This window comes from Melospiza georgiana, chromosome 6, assembly GCF_028018845.1.
Source record: "Melospiza georgiana isolate bMelGeo1 chromosome 6, bMelGeo1.pri, whole genome shotgun sequence".
Classification (NCBI taxonomy): Eukaryota; Metazoa; Chordata; class Aves; order Passeriformes; family Passerellidae; genus Melospiza; species Melospiza georgiana.
The window spans coordinates 23139370-23146646 of NC_080435.1; positions in this window are offsets into that span (position 1 = coordinate 23139370).

Below are 7277 nucleotides of genomic sequence, written 5' to 3' on the forward strand. Positions count from 1 at the left end.
GCTTAGGCAGATTTTTCAGCCAAGCTCTGACAGAGTTTGTGCTCAGAACCTTTTGAGGTGTTTGTTCTTCACGGAGAAGTGGAACACGAGGTAGCAAATGTTGATGGTTTCAGAAATAAATGAAGTTTAAAAAGAATAAAATAAAATAAAAAAATAAATAAAGGAAGTTAAAAGCTGCTCTTGAGAGCAGTCACTGCATGAGATCACACAGCCAGTCTCAGCTCCTGGAATATTTCTTACTGCTTAACATGCTCATCATTTCAGGCAGCTCTTGCTGGGGATTATTGATCCCCATTCCTTTCCCACCATTCCTGTAGAAACAGCAACCACAAATTCCTCATCCTTCTGTGCCAACAGTATTGATCACCTGGCAGAGGAAAAGCCTGCAGAATCCCCAGGAAGAGCTGAGACCTTTGCTTGGAGGAAGTGTTGCTGAGCTGTGGGTAAACTCCATCCTGGCAGCTTCCAGTGTGACAGGCTTGTAATCAGCATGTGGGTCTGAGAATTTCCATTCCTCAGAGATAAGTATCCCTGTATTTCGTGTTTGGGAGCTCTGTAAAATGAAGGTCAGCTCTGGAGCTGCTGGGTTTGGAGTCACATTTGTTCAGTCCCCAAGGAAAGGGCTGAGAGCAGAGAAAGTCCCCCCCAGCAGAAGCACTGCCACAAATGTGAGCCTTTAGAACACAGAGCTGCTCAAGATTAGGGAAGTCACATTCCTGATCCTTCCCATCTCGGATTTCTTCCCTTTTTGCTGTCTTTGCTCCCCTTTGCTCGGGGACTTTTGACCAAGCCAAGCCTTGCCACTCCCTCTGGGGAAAATCCTACAGGGAAGTACTACTACTCCTCCACCCCCTTGTCCTATCTCCAAGTGGAAAAGAAAAAGGAAAAATTACACCTTCCCCCCTCTCCCAAATGCCTTTAAAACCATTTCCAAGCAAAAGTGATGTCCTGGCTGTGGGCAATGGATTTGTAAAGAATTCTCAAAACCTGACAGAAAGCTCAGACAGTCTTGTGTATCTGTATACAAAGACTAAGATAAAGTGTGCTAACTTAAGAAAGCCATAGAATAGAAATTACATTGTTGAGAGAGAAATTAAACTAAAACCAAGTTTCAACAAGTTTCAAAATATAGCCTTATAAAAAGACTAGGTATTTTAGAGCATTAGAACTGTGAAAGATGCACTGTAGCAAGACCATGTGGAGAAAAAATATAGATGATTAGTGTTAGAAGTAATAATGACATTGTGTAACAAAACTAATGAGCTGAAAAAACATTTATAAAGTATTGTAACCAAGAAATAAGTTAGCTTTTGATAGAATAGTGTTGAGTTTTACATCTCGTGTCTCACTATTCATCAAGACTGATAATAGAATAAAATCTTTTAAAGTGCCTCTCAGTTGTGCTGACTCTGTAAAAACTAAGAAAACCAACACCAGGTTGTGATCCCCAGGATGAGCTGTGTCTTCCTGCAGGTAATCAAAGCACACAAACAGAGATGTGCTCCTGTCTTCCCAAACCTGGCATCCCTTCCCTGTGTCCTTCCATCTTCTGGTTCCCCACTTGTCCAAAGCTCATCAGCTTTCCCACCTTGCTGATCTGTTCCCAACTTCCCCAAACCAGGAACTCTGGCCCACTCAGGGCGCTCTCCTTAATCACCACATCTACTGCCTGGTCATACTCAGAATTATCCTGAACTATATAATGAAATGAACATAATTAATAACTTCCATTTTTTTCTATGCTGGGTTGTTTGGGTTTTTTAGGGTTTAGTTTGGTTTGTTTTGTTTTGGTTTTTTTTGGTTTTTTTTTGTTTTTTTTGTTTTTTTTTGTTTTTTTTTTTTGTTTGTTTTTGTTTTTTTTTAAATAGGCTCCATAAGACTAAAATGAAATTTCCTTCCTGCACATTATCACAGGCCTATTCACCAAGAAGTTCCCTGCCTGAGCTCATAGAATGTTATGGGATTTCAGCATTGCCAGTGTTCTCTCAGGTTCTAGAGATAACCACAGCCTAAGTTAAAAAGCAGATCCCATTCCGTAGGGGGATAGAATATAAGAAAATAAAGGTAGTATAGAAAGTAATCTTACCCCCTAAAAGCGTTGCAGCTGGGTTAATTATTAAAGATTAGGAGCAGGCCTGATTTTAACAGGCCACACCTGTAGCCAATAGTAAGAAGAGTGCTATAAAAGAGTGGATTTGTTGGTTGAGGGCTTCTGGAGTCAGTTGGCTGCTGTGAGAAGGAGGAAGAGTCAGTGCTTGAAGGAGCTGCCTACGAGAAACACCAAGGAGATACGGAACTCTGGTAATGTGGAACATTTGCAATATAATGACAACACCGTTCCACCTCTGGAGCACAGAAAATGGAAAGGACCAGCCTCAGTTTCCAGTTCCTGGATTTGTTATACAGGGATTGTGGTTGTTAGGTTTTGAGGGGGCCCAGTCTGCACATTTCAAAAGCTGGGGCTTCTCCTGCTTATCAGGCTGTTTTAGAAAGGTATTGCTTTGTTTTTGTTTAGGTTTCCTTTTTCCACAGGAATTTGCTCAAAGGAGAGAAATTCCCATTCTATCTCAGCTCACAGGCTGGCTAGCTTTCATAATGAAATGAGACCCAGACAAAATAAACTACTCTGAATAAGGATTGAAAGCTCAGTGTATGTTTTTTGTTTTGTCTGAATAAGATTAAAATACAAGGTTTTTATCAGAAATGTTAAACATTGATGTTTTAGGAGAAAAATCGGTAAAAAATTCAGAAGGTATTTGAGTTCAAAGGAGATTAAATGAAATCTAATAGTATAATTAGTCAAAACTAACATAATTCCAATCCAATGCCGGGAAAAATTGATTAAATGCTACTAAATGATAGATTTCCCTGCATAGCCATGAATGGAAAATCCTTACAAAAGGTATTTCTTTTTCAGTTCTTCCCTTCCACAAAGCAATTGTTTACTGAAGTCACCAGCTGCAGAACCAGGCTGGGACACTCCTTTGCTCCACAGACTTCATGCAAAGCAGATCAAGCCTTGGTTTATGGACAAAGCCCTGGCACAGGAAGGGAGGAGGTTGGTCACATATGCCAAAGGAGCTCTGAAAAGCAGCCCAAAACTGCCCAGGGCTTTATATTTGCCTGACTTAGCCAATTTGGATGGGCCCAGCTTACCACACTCTCCAGGATGTTTATGCCTGTCCTCCCTCTCATTTACTCTTTCAGTCATCTTTTTGTATTTGTAAATTAGATCAAGTAATTAATTCTGTCTTTATTTCCTTACTGCTCAGGAAAATATTGTGACAAATGCTGCAGCCTCAAGTAAAGCATCCTCTTAAAAAACAATCATATATTCAATTTGGGTTTTTTTTTCAGCCACTTTAGTGTATCACAGCCATTTAAAGGAGAGTATCACAAGGCTGTGAGTCAAATTTAGGCTGATCATAGTCTGACTGTCTTAGATCTTTAATTCTGGAGAACATCTACAGAGATTGTCATCCCAAAATTGTAATCACCTTGGAAAATATTACTTTTTTTTCCAAAGAGACGTGCTGAGTAACTGTGGAGTAAAAAAATGGCTCTTACTGAGAGGATATTCAACCCAGTGCAGAAATGTATCATGAAAGTCAATAATTGAAAGGCAAAGGTGCTGCTAAGGGCCAGGTTTTACTGCAGATGGAATGGGTAACATGGGGCTCATGATGTGCCTAATACCAACCTTTTACCTTTATTTCTATGGATAGAATAATTTTATCTTTATTTCTATGGCTCTTTCTATGAATCAAGGAGTCCAAATAGTTCTTGACAAATGAGCAGATCCAATGCCTGCCCTCTTATCCAGCCCCCCAGGAATTTTGTGCCTGAGCCCTTCATGCCTTCAGCTGATTTGGTCAAGCACAGTCATTAGAAAAAACAATGGGTTTTGCTAATTATATTCATAAATTATTCATGCTCACAACACCTGAAAATTGCCAATCAAACCTTGCATTCTCCAAGGTGCACCTCAGGATTTTCCTGCACATCACATTGATAAGAAAGGTAAAGGAGAAATAAAACTGGAAGGTGAAGAATAACGGGCTATTTTAGGGAATCCATAAAGCTGATGTAGGACAAATTCCTCTCTTGATACCTCCTTTCCTTTTGACAGGGAATGACTGGAAATTGTTCTTTACATGACTGGTTTTGCACTCACTTTACTGTGGTTTTCATTTGGGTCCTGATTTCTTAGACTGCACCTGAGTTGCGGGAGAGAGCAGCAGAAACCTTACTGAAGTCAGGAGATCTTCCTCTGATTTTTCTCTGCTTCTTCTCTGTCCATCTGTGGAGGGAAATGAAATAGCCTGGCACAGTTTGGTTGTGGCAAATTCATGTTGCCTGTTACCTCCTTCCCCTCCTATCAGTTTGGATGTTTAATAAAGTAATTTAATAAATAAACTTAGAGCATCTCTAACTTAATTTAGGAAGACCCAAGTACACAGCTTAATTTGAAGGTGGCCACATCAATTTATTGCTTTAATTTTATTTCTCAGTAGAAAAACTCTTAATAAGAGCTTTAAAATAGCAAAGTTTCCTCCAGAAACAGCTGAGGTGAGAGGATGCCACTTTGCAGTCTGGCTCCTGTGCTTGTTTGTGCTGACCTGCTTAGCTCAGGCTGTATTATATAATTTACATTTCTTAACCCAATATCTCTTTGCCAGGTCAGAAAGGGACAGGAAATACTTAAAACCTCTTCTGCAAAATATCCTTGGTGTGGAGAATAAAAGTGTTCTTAGTGAGCATGGCTGGAAGTAAACAACCCTTAGGAAGGGGCAGGTACAGGTTGTACCTTCCAGTTCCACTGAGCAATCTTGGTAAGGTAACCATGGAGCAGGAGGGAAGAAAATCACAGGATGTTTTACCATTTTCTTCCCATCATATTTAAGCCTGAGTCTCCTGTCTTTTGGAGGTTCTGAGGATTTCTCCTGTAAGTCAGGTGTATTTTAAGGTTGATAATGTATTGGCTGTGAGTATTTTTCTGCCTATCTGTGAGATGGCAGAGCCTACCCATGTTTAGCAGATAAAGTGATAACAGAGATGTCATTTCCCCACAGTGAACAGAATTGCATCTCACAATAAATACTGGCATGAGGAATGCAGAAAGCCTTTACCCCCCCAGGATAAAACACCTCCAGCCCAGAGGAGAGCAAGGAAGGGCTAGCAATTCTCACACTCCAGTCAGTACTGGAGGTTCAGCTGGGCTATTTTGAGGAAGACTGATCCCAGAACCAAAATTAAAGAATCTGTTGGTGTGACAGCTGCCTTTTCCATGTGTGCTGGCTCCAGGAGTGCCCACTGGCACTGCTGCCCTTTTCCTTCCTGTGTGCTCAGCACTCTCTGAGAAATAAATTTGTATTCCTCTAGGCCATGTCCATCCCAGGGAAGCTGAACTAAAGAATTCTTGCACTAAAACTTCCACCAAAGAACTGAAAATGCTTCTGTGTGAAAGAAGCCTCAAATGGACCAAAAAATGGCCAAACAAAGCACAGTCCCCCAAGCCATAAAAATAATGTGAAAGCAGGTGAGGAGATCACCTACATAAATTCAGATTTATTCCTAATTTTTGCCTGTACTTCAACAGTTTTTTACCTTAAGTCCAAACTCTTCAAGTCCACTGGGCAATTCTATTCCCCAGCACCCCAGTGATAAATGGATCATAAGTGTGTTTCAGGAGCTTTAAGATTATTCACCATGTATCTGCAAACACAGGGTAAGATCCCACTGCAGCAGAGGAAATGAGAAATTTGGGAACAACAGTCCCTGGGGAAGCTGGAGCACGCCTTGCTGAGGAGCAATGAAAGATTTAAAGGTAAAAGAAAACAAACCTTAAAACAATGTGTAATTTTGATTCACTGGCATTAGTAACTAAAACATTGCAGTAATAACATGTTACACTCTGACAATTGCAATGGCAGAACAATTATCTAATTGGAAAGTAAAATTAATGGCACCGTATTTTAATGATTTAATAAGCGAGAAATTGTTGTCAGGCTGGGAAATGTCATGAAAAATTAGCAGGGAGTGCAATTTGCTGGCTAACAAAGTTTTCCTGGCAAACATGAAGTTTGGGAGCTGCTCACAGAGCCACCACTGAGCTTTGTTTTATTCCCCACATCTGTTTAAGGACAAGAGGGCTTGGTGGAAAATGTGGGATTTGGAATAAATATTGGGGATACAATCCTTACAGACCCAGGATGTCTTGTGAAAGATTGTTACTGGAGTGATTTCCCAATCTTCATGGAAAGCAGCCTGGTGTTTAAACTGATGATGAAGGAAGCAGCCGTGGGGAGGAAGGCAGGCAAACAAGAAGGCACAGGCTTCAAATAAGCAGATAGCAGACAAAAATAAAACCAAACATTCAAATAACGTGTGTCTGTGAAGCAGGTTGTTTGTTTTTGCTGGACAAGTTGCAATTAAACATTGAAAAGGTATGTAAATAATGCTCCATGCAAATATTTCTGTGGACATGGGCCTGTGATCTATTAATTATTCCAACCCAACACCAGGATTTTGTCATTGCTGTCTGTGGCATATTTCTTGCTTTAATCTGTCCTTTGGTCTGGGAGCTGCCAGATTTCCATAACTGGGTCACCCAGTTCTTTCTCAACTTTGTTTTCTGCTGTGAAATGAAAAATTAGCATTTTTCTGTGACATACATTCAGAGCTTCTGTTAAGACCTTGAGTGGCCATCAGTAATTCTGGAATAAGTGGGAAAATGGGCATGGAAATATTCATAGTTGTGGATAGGATGAATTTCCAGTGGGGAATCACAGAGTTTGGATGAAAATTGTTGGTTATTCAAATAAGTAAATGTTATTTTGATGCACAGGACTGATGTTAAACTCTCTCTACACTTTGCATAGTGAAAAGCACCACTCCAGTGCCTAAGAATAAATTGTAATAAAATCTTACTATAATTACAACGATAATTAGAACCTTAATTTTAAAAGCTTTTTATCTCTGAGAGGCGTGAGTCACAGTGAGTGATTTATTGATTAAAATTGAGAAGGTGATGGAAGGTGCCATTAGCAGGAGTTGCTCTTTAACCACTAGAGAGCGTTCAAGAACTGCTTTAAAGCTCCATTTTCAGCTCATCCCTTCAGCTCCAGGATTTTTCTGAGGGACACCACGGGACAGTCACGGTGGTTTGAAGGAGATTAAGGGAGACGTCTCAGTTCTGGCTTCTGCTGGTGATGAAAGAAAGGAAGCAATCCTCGATTATTTAGCGTTTTTCTGTGATTATTCCCACCGAGTGTATA